Source organism: Cydia fagiglandana, chromosome 3, assembly GCF_963556715.1.
Source record: "Cydia fagiglandana chromosome 3, ilCydFagi1.1, whole genome shotgun sequence".
Lineage (NCBI taxonomy): Eukaryota > Metazoa > Arthropoda > Insecta > Lepidoptera > Tortricidae > Cydia > Cydia fagiglandana.
The window spans coordinates 2,737,912-2,763,139 of record NC_085934.1 but is presented as its reverse complement, the minus strand read 5'-3'; the positions used below and the strand labels follow the sequence as shown (position 1 = coordinate 2,763,139).

Sequence of the window (25,228 nt, the reverse complement as noted above, 5' to 3'; positions counted from 1 at the left end):
AACAACAAATACTAAAAAGTACGGAACCCTCGGTGGGCGAGACTGACTCGCACTTGTTCGGTTTTTATCAAACATACGGAACTCTTCCCGCCTCCTCGCACCCACAATATGCTCGTTAGCTGTCATCATCGACGCCATATTGTCTCCAACTTTTCATATTTCTTCACGGTCCCCAACTTCCCAATCGTTATCCTGATTTTATTCGTGTTTTTGCGGCTATTATACCTAGTTCCACTTCCATACCATTCGACCATATATTGCGGTAGAATAAATTCAGATTTTTAAATCTTATTGATGATTTGCGAATGATGTCATGTATTTGACTTTTCTGAGAAGTCTGTTTTAAGTTTCTTGGCAACAACTTCTTAAAGTAATTTCACATTTATATGCTTGTAACAAAACTTCGACGGCGTTGGCGAGATGACCTCGACGTCTTTACAGGAACTGGTGGGAGACGGGTCAAGACCGGGATACGTGGAAAGGGAGGAGGGAGGCCTTTGCCCAGCAGGGGGACACTCTAACCTCATATAAATAAATATGTACAATATGCATGTAAATATTCCTAAGGCCCACTTGCCCCTTGCCATTCACTAACCCGGGGTTTAGCGGTTAAACCTGAACATACCACGGTTACCAATACAATTTGACAATGGGTTAACGGTTTAACCGCTTAACCCCGGGTTAGTGGGATGGTGCAAGTCGATGTAAGTGTATTAATGCTATTACTAAACTAACCTGTAATGGTCTCGGCTGAATTGTCAGGGAATATGCCATATTGTGAATACCATTGATTGTTATTATAATTTGGCCTCTGAAAGACGACATCGACACTTACCTGAAACAAAAGAAAACAAGTTATTTTCAAAGACAGGGTTGAGTGGAGGAAGCGAGGGGAGGCCTTTGCCCAGCAGTGGGACACTTAACCAGGCATCTTCACTATCAACTACATTTTTATTTTTATAATCGACCCCATAAAGTACTCACACTTTGGGTTACAATATGCCTTATGACAGTTATATTTATGACACGACTCGCAATGCATTTCGCTCGCCAATACACACAAGCGACCGGTGGATCATATCAATATCAACACCATAATAATTATTAACGCTACAAGTGCGAAATATAGTAAATACGCAACGAGTGCCGAATTAGCTATTTTTCGCATTTGTATCGAAAACAAATTATTAATATCTTAATAGGGCTCCAATTGCATTTACTTTCGAACTAGCTAGTCTAATCGCAAAGAGAAAAAAACTACAAATAGCAGCCATAAAGTCTCTTATGCATGCGATAGCCCGCTGCATATGCAAGAGCTTCGAACAAATGACAGACGAATATGCAGATATGAAAATTCAATCGACCGGCACAAAAAATGTAAAATGTATTTAATAGACAGCAGATTTTGCATTGGAAATTGGAGATTTAGCTGGATGAATAAAATTGTCATTTAGAAACGCATTTACATACATAATATGAATACAATAAATTTAAAAAACGAAAGCAATTTTTTATGCCCATAATGGATTTTTTTTTTTAAATATGTTCCTTGCTGGATCATTCCTTGACCACAGAATCGTTTTAACCGAGCATAAATGATATATGTATTCTGCAGACATAACTAAATACATACATACATACATCACTGGCTCAGTGACCCAAAGAGGATCTTGGCCTCTGACACAAGAGAGCGCCATTCTGCCCTATTCTGCGCCACTTCACGCCACGCCAGTTGGGTATTCCGAGGGCGGACAGGTCTTTTTGGGCTTCGTCACTCCAGCGGTATCTGGGACGCCCAGACGGACGTTTTCCACCCGGACGTTTGCCCCACATACGCTCTTCTCACAGCACGATCCTCCCCCATCCTCTCCAGGTGACCAAGCCAGCACAGTACTGTGGATCAGATATTCCTGTAGATATAACTAAATACACCAACCAAAATCAAATTTCCATTTCTCTAGCTGTTTGTGTAAATCCTGTTAATATTGACCCATTTTCATTCGGTCACTGAATGAGATGTTCATTCATTACGTGACAAAACACTATCCATTCCTTCTCCCAATTCCCGGCGACTTCATTGGTGCTTTTACCTCACCTAATAGTGGGAGCAAGTGGTAAAGGTACCTACAGCAGGTCTGATGTACAGTTTTTTGGACGAAAAACTTTTCTGATGAAAAAACTTCCGTGGTATTCACAGAAAAAATAAGTGTAAGTTTTAAGTAGATTTATTAAAGATTAAAGGTACCGTTCGAATTCCAATCTATACCAGCGTTACTGCTGCAGTATTGCAGCAGGATATTACGGTTTACCGCCGAATACATTTTCTTCTCGGGTTCGGCACAACATGTTTTTCTCTTCCATTCTCCTTTATCTTTCGTCACCTCAGCACACACTCCTTTCTCATATCTTCTTTCACACAATCCATCCATCGTTTTTTCTACCATCCGCTCTCCGACCATCAACATTCATCCCTAACATTCTTTTGCCTATTACTGCCTAATACATTGCTGCCGCGAAATATAAAATAGATATAGATATTTGAGAGCTTTGCCACCATAGAGAGACGTTACCTCATAACATTCCTTATTTTTCGCCGCTAAAACCCGCTGTTATTACTTTAGTATTCGTTCCCATTTTCACATTAACCAATAACCGCTGACCGCATCGAGCCTGCTGTCCTTTGGCACGTCAAGCCTGTACAATTCCAATCACTACCACCGACAATTTCAAAGCCAATATAAGAAGAATTCCCGCACAACTAGTTACAACAACCAATAGAAAGACCCTTGAAAGAATTTGCAGAATCACCTCCAACCGCGAAATTTGGCAAGAAATTATACGGCTAGCAACATTTGTACCTGATATTAGCAGTTGACCACGACACTGCAAAGAGTATAACGACTGGCTAAACTAAAGTAAACTTCAAGACCGAGTGAGGAATGTTGTGATCCGACGCCATATCGCGAGAGACGTGCGTGACATCATTACCAAGCTGAAATGGGATTGGGTGGACATGCCAGGCAGAGTGATGGCAGGTAGATCCAAGATGTTGACGGATTGGTGGCCGCTTTCGGATGAAAGAAGCGCCTGGCGTCCGTTGGCTCGTTGGGTGGATGACATTCAAAAAATCGTGGGATGGATGAGACAAGCACAGAACCGGGATAAGTGGCGTACACGAAGAGAGGCCTATGCTCAGCAGTGGGCGACTGGTGGCTAAAATGATGAATGATGATAACGACTGAGAAGAAGAGTTGCTACGAATGTAAAGGTCATTTTAGACTGGTTCGCCCGAGTTCGGATTTAGTCTATGCCCAGTATTGCCAGTGGATGGTGCCTGCTTAGCATGCAGCGTGCGATTCTCAGCGCCGTAATAAAGATGTACGAGGGCCGAGTGGCGACACTCAATGCGACACTTACCCGCGGAAGCCTTAATGTTACAGCATTGATTAATTTGGGTCGAAGGTTCAGGCTTGGGATAGAAGCATTTCAGGCGTTGTAGAAGTTTAAAGTGCTATATTTTGCTGGAAATATACTTAAGTTGGGTATCATGAAGCTTTCGAGTTAAATGTTACAGAATTAGAATTCAGATATTAAGTACTATTATAACAATACGGATATGATGGTCGTTCTTGTCTACGTGACAGCGTGATAAAACGGTGTCCGTCACTTTCAATCGCGCTCTGTTAAAAGGTGACAGATATTTTGTCACGTGGATAAAGCGTGGATATCCATAATAGACCTGCTGGACAATCTTACACAAACTGATCTGGTCCCAAAGTAAGCTAAATAAATAAGGCTGTTGTGTTTTGTATACATTGTATTATATAAATACTTATTTTAGAAAAAATATGGGTAAAATGATTTCAATGATTAATTGTAACACCTTACAGTCTAAGTTTTTACATTTCTAGTCCAATGTCCTACCTACCTACCCCTACCTACCTACCTACCTACTACCTACCTACCTACTGTGTTACCTAGAATCTAAGTCTTACCTGGCACATCTTATAGACGATTTAAAGCTACAGCATCTTGAATTAATTAGGGTCTGTTGGCTCAGACTGTTTAAGTCATGGGGATTTGAATGCGGTGGAGAGGTAATGCTAACTATAAACACGAAAACGACTTTCTAATTAAGTGCAGTCGAACAAATTTAATTTAAATAAACTTTGTTTTTAGGGCTCCGTAACTCAAAAGGAAAAGAAAACTGAACCCTTATAGTATCACTTTGGTACGGAGGGACCGTACGTCCATCTGTCTGTTAAAATTAAAACCATAATTATACTGATTTAAAGTCTTGAAGCTGAAGATTAAAAAAATACACGATTCTAGCCTCATCGCCTTAAAGTCCTAAAAATTGTGCATGACAAAAAAATATGATTTTAAAGGGTAGTCATTTTCGCCATTATAATTTTATCTAGGTAGGTGTGCGTGCCTCTGATATGACGTGACCGTGACGTGATATTATTTCCACGTATCCAAATCCCACTCATAATTTAACCAACAACCGCCAACAAGATTACAAACTAATTACCAAATGTGTCAAAAAAGTTGGCAAAGTCATTACTCCGATTCCCAGGTCGGTCATTCCCGGCCCCTGTCATTACCATACCGAGTAATTACCAGCATTAAGAATTTGTTGATGGAATTTTGTTTTCCGTATTTATGAATCCATGTCGTGGTCTCAAGGGATTAACAGGACATTCCGAACGTGCACTGACTTCAAACTTATATGACACTGACCTATATGAAACCTATATGAAACATATCGGAAACTGATATGATTCAGTTAGATGTCATTCGCGCGGGCGTTTCTCCCGCTCTAACGGCTCAGCCACGACATTGAGCGACTTGCGACGGCAGCACCGATAACCATAGATTGGACGTAGACACAGCGATCGGACCTTTTGTTCCGGGAACCTATGGCTGTCGCTGCCGCCGACGCAAGTCGCTCAGTGTCGTGGCCGAGCCGTAATACTTATACAGAGAAGTCCGAGCGAAATCAGCGCGCGAATGCGCATCCGGTGTGTACAATTTGTCGTATTCTGTGCTCCGGCACATGATCAATTCACAATGTAGTTGTAGTTATTCGCATCTTTCATTTTGTCTGAAAGTACTAAAATTGCTCGTATTCAGGCGTTTATTTCTACCTGTAACAAGTCTATTATATTCTGTTCTAGCTATTTTTACCGTGTATCATTGAGCACACATCGCCTAAATGTAGTAAAAATATTCTTTATTGCTCACCAATATAAAAATAAAACATTACACACTTACACTTACTTATACAGGCTGATTCAGGAGACGTGAGCAGGACTAACACTGCGCATTTTGTAAATTATAAGCAACTGTTTCGTATCAGTATTAGTGAGATTAACGTTAATAAAAATTCCTATCATCAGTCGACCTTCCACATTCTTTGCCAATTTAAGGGTTAAGTTATTCAAATTTCTACTTTATTTTCCAGCGTTTATTCCTCCCAATAAACATTCTGTTTTACTCTGTGCTCCACCGCTGTGTAGCGGCGAGCACACAATTCACAATGTAGCCAGCCGCGCTCGTTTCTTTTGACTCGGTGTAGACATGTGTTACTTACGCTTGCAAGCTTCTAGGTTTTAATGCGTGTGAATTTGAATGTGAATGGAACTCTAATACACTTGCGAACAGTAAAAATGTGCCACCGATTTCAAGATATCATGCAACATTACTTATTATTATTGAAAACACGACACACAATGTAGTAAATCACGTTTTACATATTTCCATTTTTCCATTGAAGTTATTTAAATGGCTAGTTTATTTTCCAGCGTTTTTTCCTCCCACTACATTCTGTTTTACTCTGCGCTACCGTTGTGTAGCGGCGAGCACACAATTCACAATGTAGCCAGCCGCGCTCATTTCTTTTGACTCGGTGTAGACATTTGTTACTTACGCTTGCAAGCTTCTAGGTTTTAATGCGTTTGAACTTGAATGTGAATGGAACTCTAATACACTTGCGAACAGTAAAAATGTGCCACCGATTTCAAGATATCATGCAACATTACTTATTATTATTGAAAACACGACACACAATGTAGTAAATCACGTTTTACATATTTCCATTGAAGTTATTTAAATGGCTAGTTTATTTTCCAGCGTTTATTCCTCCCACTAAACATTCTGTTTTACTCTGCGCTACCGTTGTGTAGCAGCGAGCACACAATTCACAATGTAGCCGCGCTCATTTCTTTTGACTCGGTGTAGACATTTGTTACTTACGCTTGCAAGCTTCTAGGTTTAAATGCATTTGAACTTGAATGTGAACGGAACTCTACACTTGAGAGGAGTGAAAATGTGCCACCGATTTCAAGATATCATGCAACATTACTTATTATTATTGAAAACACGACACACAATGTAGTAAATTGTGTTTTTCATATTAGCATTTATGTTATTGAAATTGATAGTTTATTTTCCAGCGTTTATTTCTCCCAATACAAATTTTGTTTTACTCTGTGCTCCACCGCTGTGTAGCAGCGAGCACACAATTCACAATGTAGCCAGCCGCGCTCGTTTCTTTTGACTCGGTGTAGACATTTGTTACTTACGCTTGCAGGCTTCTAGGTTTTAATGCGTTTGAACTTGAATGTGAATGGAACTCTAATACACTTGCGAACAGTGAAAATGTGCCACAGATTTCAAGATATCATGCAACATTACTTATTATTATTGAAAACACGACATACAATGTAGTAAATCACGTTTTTCATATTTCCATTTTTCCATTGAAGTTATTTAAATGGCTAGTTTATTTTCCAGCGTTTATTTCTCCCAATAAACATTCTGTTTTACTCTGTACTCCACCGCTGTGTAGCGGCGAGCACACAATTCACAATGTAGCCAGCCGCGCTCATTTCTTTTGACTCGGTGTAGACATTTGTTACTTACGCTTGCAAGCTTCTAGGTTTCAATGCGTGTGAATTTGAATGTGAATTCAGTACAGTCAGCGTAAAATTGTAAGAACAAATTGGTCTTTTAATATATCTTAAGTATCATACACACAGAACAGTGTAAATGTGCCACCGATTTCAAGATATCATGCAACATTACTTATTATTATTGAAAACACGACACACAATGTAGTAATTGAAGTTATTTAAATGGCTAGTTTATTTTCCAGCGTTTATTTCTCCCAATACAAATTTTGTTTTACTCTGTGCTCCACCGCTGTGTAGCAGCGAGCACACAATTCACAATGTAGCCAGCCGCGCTCGTTTCTTTTGACTCGGTGTAGACATTTGTTACTTACGCTTGCAGGCTTCTAGCTTTTAATGCGTTTGAACTTGAATGTGAATGGAACTCTAATACACTTGCGAACAGTGAAAATGTGCCACAGATTTCAAGATATCATGCAACATTACTTATTATTATTGAAAACACGACATACAATGTAGTAAATCACGTTTTTCATATTTCCATTTTTCCATTGAAGTTATTTAAATGGCTAGTTTATTTTCCAGCGTTTATTTCTCCCAATAAACATTCTGTTTTACTCTGTACTCCACCGCTGTGTAGCGGCGAGCACACAATTCACAATGTAGCCAGCCGCGCTCATTTCTTTTGACTCGGTGTAGACATTTGTTACTTACGCTTGCAGGCTTCTAGGTTTTAATGCGTGTGAATTTGAATGTGAATGGAACTCTAGTACACTTGAGAACAGTGAAGATGTGCCACTAATTTCAAGATATCATGCAACATTACTTATTATTATTGAAAACACGACACGCAATGTAGTAAATCGTGTTTTTCATATTTCCATTTATGTTATTGTAATTGCTAGTTTATTTTCCAGCGTTTATTTCCCAATAAACATTCTGTTTTACTCCATGCTCCACCGCTGTGTAACATCCAGCACACAATTCACAATGTAGCCAGCCGGGCTCATTTCTTTTGACTCGGTGTAGACATTTGTTACTTACGCTTGCAGGCTCCTAGGTTTTAATGCGTGTGGATTTGAATGTGAATGCCGCGGCACAGTCAGCTTCAAATAGTGACGAAAAGTGAAAAGTGGTCTTTTATCGAAAGACTCTACTAAGATTTCACTGTCCGTCTGTCTGTCTGTCTCATGAACCGTGATAGCTAGACGGTTGAAATTTTCACAGATGATGCATCTCTATTGCCGCTATAACAACAAATACTAAAAACAGAATAAAATAAATATTCAAGTGGGGCTCCCATACAACAAACGTGATTTTTTGCGTAATGGTACGGAACCCTTCGTGCGCGAGTCCGACTTCCACTTTGGAAAACGCTGAAAATAAGTTTGCGATCTGCACTCCGTACGTGTTTTGGACCCTCCCCTCTGGACCGTCCGGGAATGTATATGAAAATATGAAAAGAAACGGAACCGTCTCTGCATGTGCACCCGTGCCAGCTAGCGGACGCCCTTAAAAATATGTTTATTCGGTAAATATTCGGCAGTTCGAACCGAACTATTCGGCCGAATACGAACATTTAAAAATATGCCGAATATGCCGAATAATTACCGAATATTCGGCCCATCTCTATTTCATACATAACAAACGGACGGTTTAACACTTTAAACTCTCGCGTTTTGTACACATATTCAATTACACAAACGGGTCTACCGCGATATAATTTCATCGTCATCGATATAGTTTCGTCGTTTCATCGCGATATAACGTCGGAATTAAAGGTAAAAACAATGAAATTATATCGCGGTAGACCCGTTTGTGTAATTGAATATAAACGGACGGCTTACGCTCTTATGATAATAAGTCTTATTTATTACGCAACCCGAGCCGTGCTAAGAAATAAATAAATGATTGATTGATTGATTAAGTACCTGTTGTTTTGGCTTTAACATAGTCATCAATATACACAATAATTAGCTACCTTTCACCTCCACACATATTAAATTCCATACAATTGATGTGAACAGAATTCAATTATGCCCTAAGCTTCCCTAATTGCATTAGTAATATAATACATTAACAAACAAGCTTCCAACGTCTTCCATATTGAATTAATAACAATGTAACATGAGTGTTACGTTAATTATGAGAATATTTGCTTCATGTCATTTATATTATATCCTATTCTTTATTGACCGAGCGAGCGTGAAGTGTGAGCGGTGCGTGTCCGCGTTTTAAGGTGTCCACGGACGAGCCTTCCAACAGTCCAAATGGCGTGGCTGCAATCCAAAATCGGTCCGTGAATGTCAAAAACGTACAATGTTTAATATTAGGATGCCGTCCATTTGGATGAATCCATTGTAACGGCATCCAGTGACCTGCTTTACCTTTGATGAAAATGCTTTCGTACCTATAATATTTTTAGTCGCCTCACCGACTTTGCTTGCAGGATTTATACTTATTTGGATTTTTTTTTCAATCTAGTACTTGGCTACCAACTTAACTACCAAAATATTACTGACAGAATTCCAGTGTTGCCAACATGGCATAATTGATGCCAGATCTGGCATATTTTCACTTGCTTTGGCACCAAAATTTTCCATTTAGCATCTGGCATATTTTTTAGCATAATTTAGTCTAAGCCAAGTTTGCACCAAATTGGCAGCAACAATATGCGCCATCGCCTTATGTGGTTCATATTTTCATATGAATTTTTACTTTTGTGGACGGATGGACGTCGACGGATTATATAAAATTGGTAAAGCAGATCTTGTCAGTAGAAAAAGGCGGCAAATTTGAAAAATGTATGTGTTTAAGTATCTAATTTCAAGTTGACATTTTAGCATTTTTTTTTAGCATATTTCAAAAAACTTTGGCATAATTTTGGCATAATCTAGTCATAAAAGTCTAGCATTTTTTCAAAATCCGAGTTGGCAACAGTGCAGAATTCTCTGGCGTTTCTGCAGAAGAGTGCGGACTTGTCAGAACAAACGTCTATCTCATGTCTTAAAATTTGAAATTAGAATATCTAGATCTGTCACCTGTGGTATTACCGAACCGTTACGCGCGTTAAGGTGACAGTCCATTTCCAACGACAGCTGCATTACTGTTCATTTTACTATGGAAATTGACAATGACAGCGACGCGTTCAGTACCCGTAGTGCAGCTGCGGTTAGAAATGGAATGTTACTATTAAGATTAGAAGGTCGCACTTTCAAATCTTCAAGTAAAGAGCGTACTCTGATGTTGCGGGTGGGCTACGGTAACTGCAGTGCTTACCATCAGGAGATTTGTCTGCTCGTTTGCCATTTTATAGCATAAAAAATAGAAAATACAAGTATTAGGTACATTGATATAGTCGCACCATTACAAGTCTTAAGATTTGATAGCCCACGCAGTGTAAGTGTTATGTATACGTCATAATTTCATACAAGTTTGACGTTTAAAATGACAACAGCGTTTCTAGTCTAAATTCTAATTTACGAGCGTACTTCGAAACATCTATTATGTTAGCTGTCCATTCTTATGAAACGGAATATAATTAACAAAATAACAAAATATTTTGATGTTTCTGAGTAATTGTTTACGTCCTTGGGGCAAATATTAATTTTGTTTATCAGGCGTATTCTAACTTGAATCATAGGATATGAATTCGATATGGATAAGATGTGGATCAGTCTGTCAGTGTCAAAAGTGACATTTCTTCAACCAAAAACGTCAATTTTGACACTGACAGTGTAATGTATGCTTGTAACAGAACGCAACTACAGACTGTTTATAATGAACCAATGCATATGGTAGTAACAGTGACAGTGAGCGGCATTTGTTAAGTACAGACGCTGTTGAAGAAGAATGAACTGGGTAACAATAGGGTTAGCCATATTGGATTCACTGATAGTTAGATGTTGTTTGATCGCACATGTGTAAAAGTTATTTTAAAATGAATATAATAAAAACTCAGTATGCAAGAAACAAATGGTTTTATTACAAAACATTACAGACAGAACCGATTCATATCTAATCCAGATCGAATTCATATCCTTAATATAAATTAGGATACGCCCGTTTCTCAACATTATAATGTGAATTTGGAATATCGGTAAAATAATCAAAGTGTAGATATTTCATTGTGAATGTTAATATTTATTTGAAAAAGGGCTTTTTTCTTGTTTGCTAGGAGGGATCATAGTGCCACTTTTCATCCTTTCCTCAAGTAACACTTTTCTGTTCTAGGAAAACAGCTCAGCTAAGACCTCATGGGAAGGTAATAAAATGTAAATACACATGTTCTTATTCGTAAAAAAAAACAAATTAATCGATCAATTTTAAACACTTTATAGTTTGGAATCTTAAGAACATGATAGAAAAATCTGGGGGCACGGCAGTGCCCCCGCCAAGTCGAGCAAAACAAAGACGCACGGCCGTACCATCGTTTTCCCGAAGCGATTCAGGCGATTTTCGACGTCCTGTAATTTTGTGCTTACAGTTATTCCTAAAGGCTTGCATCAAAAAACATTTTGCGTCGATAACAGAAAACTCGTCATAGATACGAGTCAACGCGGCCCGTACCATCCTTCAAACTGTTACACAATTCTAAACCTTATTTTAAAGTCATAAGGTTCTTCTATATCATTTTTGCTATAGTACGGTCGGCTACACATGTTTGCCCGCGGCGCGTTTTGCTGCCGTTTGTTTGATTTGCAAAGCTCGCGTGTACACTGTACATTTTGCTGTCGCTCACATGTCCCGTATTGATTTTGTCAATATTCTAGATTATTTTTAGACTAACGAGTAGAATTTTTATAAAAACCGGTATTTTGGGTTTGTTTTGGTTCTAAATAAATACTGGAAATTTATTGCTTTTAAAAATATGCTGTATACCGGTCTACCACTCAAATTCGCCAAGTCAACCTAGCTGTAAATTTGTTTTTCGGAATACCTATCAAAGTTTTAAGTAATATTCCCTGATCAGTTGATCAAGTTGTATCATTACTACGTGAGTATCGTTCGAAAACTAATAAAATAAACTCGCAATCAGCTCCAGCTGTCAAGAGAAGTTGAAAAACTATCGAAATTAAAAAGAGTAGAATGTTATATACAGTAGTCCATCTAAATACTTAATGTTCCCGTCGCGCTCGCTCGTTCCCATCTCATTGCGGCCTTCTCCTATTGGGTTATTTTTTTTTTAGCCGAGACTCTCGGCGAGAGGTTTGTACAGTCACGCACCGTGATTGTTGAGCCATTTAGGGTTCTATCTGAACTGGACATTTTATAGACTCAATATTGAACAACCAATTTAGCTAGACCCTAAATGGATCAACAATCACGGTGCGTGACGGTACAGCCCGGCATAACAACATCATAATATACTTAGAGTTAGACCAAGAAAAGTCTGCAGCGATTTTGAGCCCACGCAGTGCAAGTGTCATTTGTACTTCATAATTCCTCAGAATGTTGACGTTTAAAATAACACATGCACTGCGTGGGCTATCAAATGTTCCTAACATAAATTACTGTTATTTTCTCTATACTCTGTTATAAATAACATGGCCAGTCTCTCGGCAACTCGGGTAAATTTTATGATGATGAATGTTTAATACTTATTAACAAGTTTTTCTTATAATAGTGTAGGAAATAAAGGTAGTGGACCCCGCAGTACTTCCTCTGCAAGGTAAGGTAAGGTAACAAAGAAGCAAGTCTAGGTCTCTTAGGAGATAACTGACCTGGCCTGGATCTAGAATATCTAGATATATTGTCTCTAAGGCTTTACTTGTGCTTGTGAAGTTATATAAAGTTTGTGGTGAGAGAGAATCACAAGTGATAATTTTTGTCTTAGGTGTAGTTAGGTATTTATTCGACTTTATCTTGCCGGGAAAATGGATAAAAAACCGGCCAAGTGCGATTCGGACTCTCTCACCGAGGGTTCCGTACTTTTTAGTATTTGTTAATATAGTGGCAACAGAAATATATCACCTGTGAAAATTTCAACTGTCTAGCTATCACGGTTTATGAGATACAGCCTGGCGACGGACAGACGGACAGTGGAGTCTTTTAGTAATAGGGTCCTGCAGGATATAGCATAAAGGCTATTTATTGAGAAATCTACATGAGATTTGATGTTTCTTCCAATAACAGCTGCAACAGTAAGTGCAGCTGCGCTTAGAAACCGAATGTCACCTGAAGTCGTATCAAAACGAAATAAAAATCATATCAATAGTTGAAACAGACTTGGCCTCATGGTCTGCGAAGCTCGGTTCTCGGGTGCGCGAATAAACACAATTTGCGAGGCCAAAGTGAGTTTAGCGCCTCTAGAGACGAGTGTAGTAAAGACTGTTAATCGACACTGTTGAATATGACACCTCTAATGGCACATAGCAATTTATTTGCGAGCTATGCGCTAAAGCGCATAATAAAAATTGCACAAATAAAAATTTGTATCACCACTTAGACGGTTACGGTTAGTAGTCCTCAACTACGCGTTTCTGATAGAACTTCCTGCCCCACGCAGTTAAACTGTGGAAATTGTGGAATCAACTAGGCCACAGTATTTCCAGACCGATCAGGCCTTTCAAAAATAGAGCTCATTCCAATTTTAAAGGCCGGTAACGCACTGCAACCCTAATTGTGTTAGAGGTGATCATGGGTGACGCTGGTGGCCTAGCGGTAAGAGCCTGCGACTTTCAATCCGGAGGTCGCGGGTTCAAACCCCGGCTCGTACCAATGAGTTTTTTGAAACTTATGTACGAAATACCATTTCATATTTTCCAATCGCTTTTTGTTGAAGGAAAACATCGTGAGAAAACCAGACTAATCCCACAAGGCCTAGTTTACCCTCTGTGTTGGAAGGTCAGGTGGCAGTCGCTTTCGTAAAAACTAGTGCCTACACCAATTCTTGGGATTAGTTGCCAAGCGGACCCCAAGCTCCCATAAGCATTAGCAAAAGCCGGGATACTGCGAGGAAGATGATGTTGAATCCCAAGAATTTTCATGTGTCATCTGCAACAGTGGTGAGGTTCGTGATTATCTGTATCAATTAAGAGTTTTTATTATCTACCGATCTCTGGTGACTTGTTATGGTGCATTCAGAGTGAATTTTTTGATACAATTATTCATTTGAACTTGCGCCTTTGACAAGTTGAAGATTTTACTCAATGTTTGTTAAGCGCAATTCATGAAAACATGACTTTCGGGTTAAATGAGTGAGCATTGTATTGTATTGTATTGTAGCATTATTCTCTTGCCCTTGTCCCATTCACTTGCGGTCGGCGCAACATATCTTCCTCTTCCTCACCGCTCTGTCGCCCGTCATTTCATCATTCACTTACATTCGTTTCATATCATCTCTCACACAGTCCATCCATACATATATGTATTGTATTGTAGCACGGGCAGATTTCCGCAACTTCATTGGTGCCTGTTTTACAAGAAGCTGGTGGGAAAGGAAAACCGAGGAGAAGATGGATTGTATGAGAGATGATATGAAACGAACGCAAGTGAATGATGAGATGACGGGCGACAGAGAGGTATGGAAGTTAAAGTTATGCTGCGCCGAACCCAATAAATAATAGTACTAGGTACAGAAGACTCACTCTCTAACAAAACGCGTCTGTTACAATCAGGACAGATATGGCCGCTAGGTGGCGACAGCGCCATGCGCGGCATGGCTAGCCACCAAAATTGGTGTGGAACGGATGTACTTGTAGCTAAGCGACGAAACCTGTAGCAAAGCGACGAAATCGCGGAGTGAGCCACGCCTGCCCCAAGTGAATGGGTCAAGGGCAAGCGAATGATGATAAATACCGAACAACCTGTTACCACCGCGGTTGACCACACTATTCAAATCACTTTCTTAACCACCCCTGATCCCTTCAGTAAAGTTGAGAAAGTTACCGCACGAACACTAAGGGCCCGATTCGGATTTTGAAATAGACATCTATTAGATATCTTTTAGACATCACCAAGGTACGATAACGATTTGTTTAAGATCTAACCTGTCAAATTTGACATTTGCGCGATTCTGAAGATACTCTTGAACGATTTCCACAGGATATGACTTAGAGATCCACTTCACATCTAATATATATCTTACTCTATCTAACGTAAAAGTGACATTGGTTGCCCGAATTACGCTGCAAAAGAGAGCTAGTTGATATCGAAACTATAACGTATCTAGAATGGATCTAGTACGTGTCGTCTCTTTTGAATATCTTGAAGTTCGAATACGGCAGAGAGAGGTATGGAAGAAAAAAATATGCTACCGACCCCAAATGAATGGGTCAAGGGCAAGCAAATGATGATACATACCGAACTACCTGTTACCACCACGGTTGACCACACTATTCAAATCACTTTCATAACCACCCCTGATCCCTTCAGTAAAGTTGAGAAAGTTACCGAACACTAAATAATTCAAAGCTGTATGAATATTAACTGCAAACATCGTAGTTTCTCTTTCACTAATCTGTTCGGGACTCGTAACTAATGGTTTATATTATAACTAGTTACCGAAACATTAAATCGACCAAGAGCGTGTTGGGCCATGCTCAGTGTAGCGTTCCGTAGTTACCATTCTAACAGAATAGGGTAAACGGTATTGATAAGTATCTTGTACAGTCAGCAATATTATTTGCTTAGCACCTTTTCATACAAACTTCTATGCTTAGGTCACTTTTCTCTGTAGTTAACTGTACATTTTACAAGCATAAGGGAGTACCGACGGATTATCTATCTATCTACCTTCACAGCGCTTTTTACCTCTTTTTACTAAGAAGAGAAGACTTTTTGCAAAAGCATCAAATTCTTTTTTTGTTGTTTTATGGTCTGATTGTCCTTTAAAGCTAAATCTCACAGAACCAAACTAGAGACAGGTAAAATGTATATTTTTTATTTCAATTAATTAATTATTTTTTTATGACGTTGTATACTAACTATATTTTATAAGTCATAGTCGTAAAGTACTAACAAAACACCGGTCAAGTGCGAGTCGGACTCGCGTTCCAAGGGTTCCGTACATAATTAAGTCCCCTATAGGTAAAGCACTAAATTGTGATTTTTTTTTCAAAATATTAGATGCAGTAGTTTCAGAGATAAATGGGGGGAACGGTCGGACAGACAGACAGACGCACCAGTGATAATATAACCTTTGACAGTTGCCAACCCTATTGCTGCCGTGTTACGCGCATCTCATGTAAGTAGGTAACATTAAAAGTTGAGTTTCTAGATATTTTACGTTTAAAGTTTTAAAGATTCTGCTGTTATCGTTGACGGTTCATCGTAATTTTTTTTATATTTTCTATTCTACATGTAGAAAATATGGTCACAGAATAGGCCCTTTAATTTTTTTTCGCATAATTGTTATATTTATTTTAGTATAATAGTTTTCATTTTATTCGAATTAAATGGTTCCGCATGATCAACTCTTCCATACTATAGTGGTCACACGAAGTCATGTAAGTCAAGTTACATGACATACGCGTGATCAAACGTGACATGTATTACTTGACCAATATTGTTGTCGTATAAACCAAGCGCTCGGCCAGTCATGCGTAACTCCGGCAACTTAAGAAACGATGGTGATATTTTGGTTGTGTCAGTCATGCAAATCAAGTTAGCTGAGTTGTGCCTGACGCCATCGCCAAAAAATGAAGTTACATGAGTTATTGGTCATACGCTTTTCTCAGTAAATAATGAAGATTTTCAAAATTTTCCGTTAGAAGATATATCTTTAATGGTTTTTAAGAAGATTTAGACTGGTTATCCGTAACTCATGTAACTCGAGTTAACGGATTTTGGCGTGACACAGCAGATTGTAGATGAAGGCCTGAGTATGTTGTGTTTAGCGTTTACGCCTACATGTTAGAGGATCGTGAGGTCCCATTTTCACTGGTCCGTCTCCAGGGTTTAATCCGTCACGTCACTGGTCATTAGTCGGTTAATGTGCCCCATCTGATGTATCTTCATTGGCTTTACACACCATTATTGGAAGCGCCTTGAAAGTGGTTAGTCCTGGTTAATCAAATACTTACACGGCGATTTGGTATGTCTAACTATAATCTGATGGGTATTACAATAATTAGGTACCTAAGTTGTAGATGTAGGGTCACACTGAACAACTTCTAAAACGGGACTGACTCAAAAATCACGAAAAAAAAATTATGCTTCATAGAAAATATCAGCTTGATTTTATGACGAACAGAGACGGACATTCATAAATTCACATATTTGCCATTGAATTAGTTATATTATTCCTCATTTGCCATTGAATGGGTTAATAATGTCTATCATTATCGCGTTATTAAAAAGAAGGGTAAAAGCGAAGGTACAAAAAAAATCAATGCTCTATATATGTAGGTAAAAAGTATACTTCAATAGCTCGATATTCAACCCAATTAAAAAACTATAAGTCCTAAGCAATACCATAATGACGTGAAAAACCACATCACCGAGCACACGTTCATTAAAGATTCCAACGAAACCTCACTGCAGGAATCCAAAGAAAAATGTACTAGTGTCTTAAAAAAGTCATATAAACTTATTACGTTACTCTTTTGAGTGTGAGTTACAGAATGCTGGCACGACAATGCATGAACCCCTCCCGAAGTCTTCACCCCCGTTTATCCATTCACAAAGCTCTTCTACTCGTTTCCAAGCGCGTCACCAGCTTAAGCCTGACCTTTAGACCGTAGAACAGTAGGCGAAGCTTACACTGGTTTGTTAAAGCGAAGCGCTAGTTGGGTTTTTGTAAATGGCCACTCTGGACCCGAGGCCCCGGCATACGCTTATCGCTCCCGCTCGTTACCGCTTCCCCGGTTTATGCACTCATAACCATCGCTCTTGGAAATAATAAAAATAACGCGCGATTAAGGCATGAGTGAAGGGCGGGTGTGTTAAGCTATACTAGTTAATGGTGTGTGGGTACAAATATTACTGGAAAGCAAAAATAATAGATAGTATAGAGGGGTCCTGTCATAGTAAATGTTGTAGTCATTGTAAATTTACTGCCATCTATCGACACACGATTATAACTCAAAATAAACACGTATAAAATTATTAAAAAAAATTAATATATATGGATAAATTATTTTATTAGTTTTTATCATTTTGACCCATGTTCATTCACTGATATCTATGTGTTAAAATTGTTAAATATGAAACGGTGTCATGACGCCATCTAGCCGACCATAGGCCAAAGGTGTGTGCGCCATCTATCCGAGAATGACTTTTTCTTGATTTCCGAGGCACGTTTTTTTCTTAGACTTTCTTCATCTTATACGAAGTTAAGGTGTATTCGGGTAATACCGAATGTCGGATAATTCCGAAATTCAGATGAAAATCACCCTTAATTCCATCATAATAAAAGTCTCATTTCGGAATTATCCGACAGTTTTCGACATTCGGAATTACCCGAGTAAACCTTACATGTTTTTGCTGGAAAGTAATCGTTATAGCAGTAACACTTACTAGCTTTCGTAATTGAAAGGCTATTTTGTCAGTGTGAAGGTTATGAAAACCGAAGATTTGCGATAGTTATTTCAATATTTGTGACATTCTCAAGCAAAAGTTACGACATAGTCGCTTAACATAATGACGAAATTTGTTTGTATCTTTATACTAATACCCTGTCAGAGCCACAATGTGGTACCGTTTGCTTGAGAATATCACATTCATAGTATTTTAAATATTTTATGTTGAAAACTTGACTCGTAAAGCAGCGCAGCGACTTGTTAGTGACATAGTATGGCACTGTGTAAGTGTGTATATATATGGGGTCCCTTTGTTTCCCATAAAGTTTTAAGTCATAATGTATTGTTTGTCATATTATCGTTAGTCATAAAACTGAAACCGTTACTTTTTCATCAGGATTTTCATAAGGTTATTCTGTAGATAGGTTTAAATTAGCTTAGGATTAGGTTTGTTTTATGGCAATCCTTAAAAGTTACGCATTTCTGAGAAAAACCAATTATGACTAACGAAAATTCAGACAAACAATACATCATGACTTAAAACTATTTGGGAAACAATAGAAACCCCTATATATATATTTCATATTGTTAAGTGTTTCATATCGTAAACATTAATGAACGGTCGCCTGTGGTATTTCCCGACCGATACAACCTTCATGAAAAGAGCGTACCACCCATCTTAAACGACGACAATCAACTTACAGCACTTCCGGTGTTGCGGGTGATCTGCAAAAAAGGTCTAAAAGGACGTTCCGATAATGCATACCTACTAAAATAACCATATTATTTTATATTCCATATAAAACATCTAGCCGCTAGACTTCATTACTTTTTAGGGTTCCGTACCCAAAGGGTAAAACTGGACCCTATTACTAAGACTCCGCTGTCCGTCCGTCCGTGCGTCCGTCTGTCACCAGGCGGTATCTCACGAACCGTGATAGCTAGACGGTTGAAATTTTCACAGATGATGTATTTCTGTTGCCGCTATAACAACAAATACTAAGAAGTACGGAACCCTCGGTGGGCTAGTCCGACTCGCACTTGTCCGGTTTTTAGGGTTCCGTACCGAAAAGGTAAAACGGGACCCTATTCCTAAGACTTCGCAGTCCGTCCGTCCGTCCGTCCGTCCGTCCGTCCGTCCGTCCGTCCGTCCGTCCGTCTGTCTGTCACCAGGCTGTATCTCACGAACCGTGATAGCTAGACAGTTGAAATTTCCACAGATGATGTATTTCTGTTGCCGCTATAACAACAAATACTAAAAACAGAATAAAATAAAGATTTAAATGGGGCTCCCATACAACAAACGTGATTTTTGACCAAAGTTAAGCAACGTCGGGCGTGGTCAGTACTTGGATGGGTGACCGTTTCTTTTTGCATTTTTTTTCCGTTTTTTTTTCATTGTGGTACGGAACCCTACGTGCGCGAGTCCGACTCGCACTTGTCCGGTTTTTTTATACCTCGACGACCATAACTTGGTCCCGTCAGTGAAACATTCGAAGTCCCATTTTGTATTATTTTTACCGAGCGTTTGACGTTTTTTATTACCCGAGTACACTTCAGGCCGTTTATTCATCTGTTATTCGGCACAAGCGAGTAGGGTATTCTGACGAACCATTACCATGTGACCTCTAGTACCATCCTAGGTACTTACCCGAAAATTACGGCAATTTTTGGCCGAAACGTACGGAAACTGAACGGATCGGACACTAACTAGTGCAACTACAGCAACACTCTGAACTGGCTATAGTTATGTTTATGTGTTTATAATAAAGTTTAAGATTGCCAGTAAAAAAATAATTATGGACGATAGTAGGTACTATTGCATTTTTACATAACACATACCTCCAACAGAATAATTCCGTACACGGCGGGAATAAGTTGATAACTAGAGATATTCTAATGAAGAAATTAACTTAAAAAAAATTACACAAGGTTCAAATTTCTTCTATTTTTTTTCCGCTAGTTATCATCTTCTTCCCGCCGTGTACGGAATTATACTTCTTGTATTGACTCTCCAAATCCAAAGCTAAATCATATCACTCCACCCGTTAAGCGATTGGAACACTCCAGGATCGTTATTGTATGCTCTATACTGCTCAAATAGGCCAAAAGGTCACATTTATACACAATATCGTATTGGCATACGGCTTTTTGTCTGAACACGTACGTATATACTCGTATGTGCGTCGTGAACAGACGTTATGGCACTTTTATTTCGTATGATCGCTTATTGGTTATTCGTTTTTGTCACTAAGCGTTTTCGCCGGTTTTGAGTATGCGATCGTGTTCCATCTCTAAATGTATAAAACATTTTATTCACTTCAGTTAATTTAGTACGAGGTAATCATTGATTCATAGTTCTATATGTTTTTTAATGGAACTTTTAAGGTGACAGTCCATTTCCAACGACAGCTGCATTACTGTTCATTTTACTATGGAAATTGTCAGTAACAGCGACACGTTCAGTACTAGTAGTGCAGCTGCAGTCAGAAATGGAATGTTACCATTAAACTTAAACTATTTTCATTCATAAGTCATATAGTCTGTGCGGAAAGAAAAGAGTCATGGAATGTCCCATATATTCCTCGACTCTTCTCTTTCCTCCGAACAGACTCTATCTCTCTCTTATTGGTACATAATATTCCCGTGTGCCCATTTTTTGCCCGTACGTCGCTTTTAATAGTTCTTGGAGCTTAAGAGGATAGTGGGTGAAGCTTCCAAAAATTTGTTTTAACTGTTTATAACTTCTAACTCTTTGAATCTATGCGAAAAGAGAAGAGTATGGTTAAAATGCTTCAAATTTTGTATAAAATGAAGACTACGTTTGTACGTGTGGAGATTCTTCGTAAAGGGTTGAAGGTTTATATTTCATCTGAACACCTTTCCCTATCTTCCCCTAAGCTGTCTCCATAAGCTCCGTTACGCGTAGAGCTATCAATAACTGGAAACTTAGACAATCGCCGTGGTGCCAGTTCTGACAAATAGCTCCCGTGTTATCGACGGTATTTTACCCTATTTTTGACACGCATTTGTGGTCGACTGGGGAAAACAAAACAAGTTTGTTCGTGTTCGCGAATAACACAATATGGAAGGATAACATTAGTTGGTGTGGGTCAAATCTTGGAAGCTAAATTTGACCCATTTCCCGGGATCTGAATGATTGAGGTAATATTTTGCGTACATAATATGCAGGTAAATCGGATGACAATGCAATATTATGATGACATGGAGCTTATCTGATGGTGATGATGGAGGCAGGAGGTGCCCATGGGAACTCTGTGATAAAACAACACAAACTAATTGTATTCTCAATAAGTAGTAGTTGTCTGTGGAAAGAAGAGTATAGTCAGCGATAAAAACTTGTACTTTCCAAATTTTTATTTTTTTAGAAACTTAGGTATTACTTTTATTACAGACGTTATTGCAAAGTACTAAGTTAATAAAGTGTCAGTCGCTCTTTTATGAGCGATATCAAATATAACGTTTGCATAATTATATCTCCTTCTTGTTACGATAACTATAATGTATGTTCAAGACGAGAAACATGTAAATGCCCTCCAAGACAGTATATTCTGTCTTATATGCCTACGTTTGCCACTTAGACAGTTCAGTTAGGTGGATGCTATTGCTACGCTTGCCAGAACCAGAGGCTATGTAATTATTCCAGATAATTGGTAGCAATTAAACAGCAGGGACATGTGGCAATTACAATCTGGACGATAGAAACAACAGACTATCCTTGCTTTTCCCACATATTATTATACTGGGCCTATAGGCAAGTTGACAATCATATACTATTAGAAGTACCTAATATTAGAACAAATTAAATTACTTTCAGAAAATATTTTAATTTGTTTTACTTCAAGTTGAAACACTACAATCATTATTATACTACCCACAATCGACCTACCTACAATGGAAATTATAAAAATTGTATTGTGTGTAAAAAATACGCAAGTAAGTATAACGGGTTAGCACTGATTGACTAGCACGTTATCTTTTCGCGGATTAGCACTGCAAAGTAATATTTTGGTTTAAAAAAATGTTACCGGAATTCGCCACCGAATTTTACAATATTTCAATACCGGAATTGAAGAGGACCGATGTCGAAAATTCGGAATTAAAATATTTAGATTTGTTCCCTAGGTTGATAAAGTAGGAAGTTAAAAATTCATGGAAGGAGTTATGAGTAAAGAGCAATTCGGTTAAGTGCACAAAGCCAAAGCCTTTTTCCACCATAAACTGGAGCGAAATATTTGTCCAAGTCCCTCACATTTGGTTCTGTGTAAAAAAATAATAGCGAAAAGCATAATATAAGCACGCGGCCATGAAAGCAAGTACATATAGGGGTTTTACGAGGGCGCGGGAATTTTTCCCGTTTTTATTCCCTTTTATACCGTTTTGTGAATTTATGTGGCTGACGTATTATAACGTCGTTCTTTACGTTCACATGTGCGGGGTAATTACGGTTTACGTTTATTGCTTGACGTGTTTTAATAAACAGGCGATGTGTCTTTATCTGAGACGATAAAAAAACATTTTAAGGACTAAAGACCTATCTATGATTATATATTGTGAACTACGTCTCACTCACACATATACATACTCGTAGAGTAAAGTCATATAATATAATATACACGATGAAATTTAATCGGTGATCAGTAGTTGAAAAATGTTATTACCAACATAAATATAATTAAATACTCGAGATCTCATGCAATTCACTTCTCCATCTAATTACTTACAGTTAATTATATCGTTAAAATCAATAAACAATGGATACATGGACACCCTATTTTTATTAAAGGAAAGTAGGTGTAGGTACGTCAATTGACATCGCTTTGCTTATAATTGAGTTTTTTTATGGCTGATTTTGAAACATGTTTACTAAATCATAGGTAGGGTGAATATAAATTTCAATTATAATTTTAAATCAACTTAATAATTAGGTAGTTATGATAAATAATAACTTAGGTAGATTATTCGAAAGCATGGTATTTGCACAATTTTGACAGCATTAGTAAACAAAAAAAGATTATAAAAACAAAACTAGAAACACTAATGAGACGATGACGCAAAACTGCCATCATTAATATGAGAATCTGAACGTCTGAATCCCTTTTTCAGCCTAATTTTACTCGGTAGATAAATCATCCGATCCGCCCCGCCCCCTGTTTTTGTGCCCGAATAATTGCGTACCCTGTAATGGACAAAAACCTGCCCTTTCTTACATGTGGGTGTACGTTTAAGGACTTAATACCCCTGTGGTTGAGTACCGTTAAAATGTCTCTTAATTTGCGTTGTGTTTAAGTGACTGCAAAATATCAAAGTTTTTTCGTCCACATATGAAATGTAAAGAATTTATCAGTTTTTTTTATCATCGGCATATATATAATAAAATGCCATCAATCCCGGTTCTCGGAATAGTACCGGTTCCGCATTCCCTAGTTTCTTACGTCGTGGTATTCGTGGTCTTATTGGAGATTGTAATGAGGACGGGACGTTAGGATTTTACTTATTTTTTATTCGTCAACGTCGGAACGTCACACATCTTTACTATTTCATATCCAGTGAATCTCTAAATAATTTCCCGAATCGCGCCGTATAAGCCAAATTCCTAATGCCAATGTAAATACGAATTTGCCTGGAAGTAAACTCATGTAAGGGTTAAAAACTCTGACTCTTTAGCAACAAGATAAGCAACGTACATCCCATGCATAAATTAACCCAAAACACGTCCAAATTCCCTTCGCAAGTATCTCATCCGTGATTATGCGTCAGTTTCAAAAACAACCTTCTGAAAGCTCCTGAAGTTTTCGTAAGCTCGGCACCTCGATCCTTTGAGCTTTGGGCCCGAACTTACGGAATGTAATTATGTGAAAGCGGACCTATTCATGTTTTTGTAAAGTTTGCCGGCTTTTTAAAAGTATGAAACGGAATTTGTATAGGACGAGTGAAATTAGCCTCATGCATGACTTTTTTTAAATCATTATTTATCGATAAAAGCATTTATATTTTTTGTGAAAAAATGTAAATGCTTTTATAAGCATTCCCCTAAAATATTGAAAAAATTTGAGCGGTTGAAACGTTCATAATTTTTGGCGCGAATTCGACAGAACTGATGACGTCACTCAGGTGAACACAACTGACGTTTGCTACATAGTGGCTCAATAGTCATGTCATAATGCCATCTCTTTCACTCTTGGTTGGCCTTAGGTTTTAAGAGGAAAGAGGACCGTTAGGAGTTAAGAGGAAAGAGGACCGTCGCTACTCCATACAAACGTAGTCCCCATTTTCGTCTCTGGACTTTGACATTATAAAAACCTTTTTACATGATTTAATATATTAATCATAGCTACGCCCCTATGTTTGACTGTTTTAGATTTTTTGATTATTGTATAAATTAGGAGCGAAAAACTTTTTCATACAATTTTTTTTTCATTAACAGATTTCATACAAATTTTGAAATGCTCCTAACTCTTATAATAATTAAAAATCTAACGTCTAATAATTAAAAAGCATAGCTGTGGTTAATATTATGCATCTAACTGTGTCAAAATATTTCTAATAATGTTAAACTTCAGAGCATAGCTTTATTTGACGTCCATAGGCGCATTGTAATATGCCTAATTGAATAAACTATTTTTAATCTTTATCTTATCTTAGAGAGGAAAATGAGGACTACGTTTGTATGAAAAGGTGATTTCGCACGGGTGCTCCACTTTCGTCTTAATGAAATCATGAATCCCTGTTTATTCTCAACACAGCGAACTTTCTCGATGGCCGATATCCTTGTAAACTCCGGAAACTTTTTAACAGCTCACGCAGTATAACATCTTCCCAGATCACTTA

General features: G+C 38.2%; 1 protein-coding gene and 1 long non-coding RNA gene across 2 annotated transcripts in view; one reads left to right on the top strand and one right to left on the bottom strand.

Annotated features, from left to right (window-relative positions):
- Nucleotides 1-12,955, top strand: part of LOC134679872 (uncharacterized) — a 156,461-nt gene extending 143,506 nt beyond the window's left edge. The window contains exon 2 of the long non-coding RNA XR_010100405.1: nucleotides 12,853-12,955. This is a non-coding gene — a long non-coding RNA (uncharacterized LOC134679872). The remainder of the gene's footprint in view (nucleotides 1-12,852) is intronic.
- LOC134679858 (zwei Ig domain protein zig-8-like) overlaps nucleotides 1-25,228 on the bottom strand; it is a 645,620-nt gene that overhangs the window by 279,777 nt on the left and 340,615 nt on the right. The window lies entirely within an intron of this gene.